The sequence below is a fragment of the Muscardinus avellanarius genome, assembly GCF_963383645.1.
Source record: "Muscardinus avellanarius genome assembly, chromosome: 2".
NCBI lineage: Eukaryota > Metazoa > Chordata > Mammalia > Rodentia > Gliridae > Muscardinus > Muscardinus avellanarius.
Window position 1 is genome coordinate 53495300 of NC_137787.1, and position 2224 is coordinate 53497523.

Below are 2224 nucleotides of genomic sequence, written 5' to 3' on the forward strand. Positions count from 1 at the left end.
TACAAGTGCAGTGGCAGGGAGCAAAGCCCCCGGCAAACCCCGCAGTCACAAAGATGGGCTGGACTGCGGGCCGGTGCTGCTCAGGCTCGGAGCACCGCGGGCGCCAGGTGAGGGCTCAGCCCGCCCCGCCCGCGCCGGTCCAGCTCCGCTCCCCAAACCGCCTGTAAGACGAGCTTTGATTGGCCAATGAGAAACGGGCGCCGATTGGGTGCCGTTTCTTCTTCCTGTCCGCTGAAAAGCTGTATCTTCCCTGCAGGCACCTAAGGATCTGCTGGAGAATCATCGAATGGTGGTAGCTGCTTAAATCTAGTTTTAGTATATATGCCGAATGGCAAAACATTAGACCGAATTGAAGAGAGCGATGATATCTGCTGGCTCTTTAAAGGCAGCTATTTTCTGGATATGTTCGATTGGTATCACTCATGGTAAGGCCGTGAATCACCCCGGCTCATACCAAACGCCTGAGTCACGGTGCAAACCCTCCCGGCCGCCTCCTGTCAGGCCTGCCCCCGGCCCTGACACAGACACTGAAAGCCTTTCTTCCTGTGTCCTCGCTTATGTTTTTACTGGAAAGAGGAACGCTTTCTAGAAAAAAACGACAAAACAAAACCCTGCTACATGTATTTGGGAGACAACAATTTAAATGAAATTTGAAAAAATTTTAAATTATTATATATGTAGATTAGCAAGACTTAAAGTTTATGTGTTTTTGGACTTTCTGCCTGCATTTTCACCTGTTGAAGAGCTGCAGAGCATTTTTACCTGTTGAAGAGCTGCAGAAGGTTTAATGCAGTAAATATGCACTCTAAAAAACACATTGCAAGTTCCTCCACCCATAGTTGAGAGCGATTAAGTGTGCAAACATCCAGATTTACAAAACAAATAGTAAAATGATGATTCTGAATATGAAAAGATGATTTGTTTGGCAAAAGAAACTACAGGATTTCTTTCTTTCTTTCTTTTTGCGGTACTGGAGATGGAACTCAGGGGTATTCTACCTTGGAGCTACACCCCCCAGCCCTATCTTTTTATTCTTTATTTTGAAACAGGGTCTCACTGAGTTGCAAAGGGCCTCATTAAGTAGTAGCTGAGGCTGGCCACGAACCTTGATCCTCCTGTCTCAGCCTCCCAAATGCTGCGATTACAAGCATCTGCCACCATGCCTAGTTTACAGAATTTCTTCGGTAAGAATTTTTCTAACCCTTATTAGTGCAATTTTGCCGGGAGTGGTGGCACACACTTGTAATCGCAGTTCTTGAGAGGTTCAGAAGGATTGCTGGTTTGAGACTATCTTCAGCAAATTTAATCAGATTCTCAACAACCTACTGAGACACTATTTCCAAACAGAAAATTAAAAGGGCATAGCTCAGAGATAGAATGCCCCTAGGTTTAATCCCCAGTACCAAAATAAATAAATAAAATAAAGTGGACTTAGACAAAATATATAGACATATGTATAAAGTGAAGAAGTTTCAGTTAGTGAAAACTTATTCTCCAACATCACATACTAAAATTTGTGCTGTTGAAATTTTCTTACATAAAGTTAAAATAGACTGTTATGGACTGAATGTTTGTATCCCTTCAAAATGCATAAACTGAAGCCATAACTAAGTCCCAATGTGATGGTATTTGGAGATGGAACCTTTGGTAATTAGGATCAGATTATGTCATAAGGATAGTGTCCTCTTGATGAGATTTGTGGTTCCAAGAGACCAGGAAGAGATCTCCTCCCTCCCTCTCCACCGACTAGGCAAAGGCCATGTAAGAGCACAGGGAGAAGTCAGCAGTCTACAAAGCCAGGAAGGGAGCCCTCACCACGAACACCGAATAGGCCAACACCTTGCGCATTAACTTTGGGACTTCCTAGCCTTCACATTTTGAGAAATTCTGTTGCTGAAGCCTCACAGTTTATGGTGTTTTGTTTTGGCGGCTTAAGAAGACTGAGCTATTGACCAAAATTTTCTGTCTTCAAAAGAGGTAGTTAAGCCGAGCGTGGTGGCGCACGCTTGTAATCCCCGCGCTTGGGAGGCTGAGACAGGATGATCACACAGATTCGAAGCCAGCCTCAGCTACTTAGTGAGGCTCTCAGCAACTTAGTGAGATCCTGTTTCCAAATAAAATATGAAAATGGGTCTGGGAGTATAGCCCAGAGGTAAAAAGCCTCTGGGTTCCACTCCCAGTACTACCAAAAAAAAAAAGGTAGTTAAGGCAGACATGGTGACAT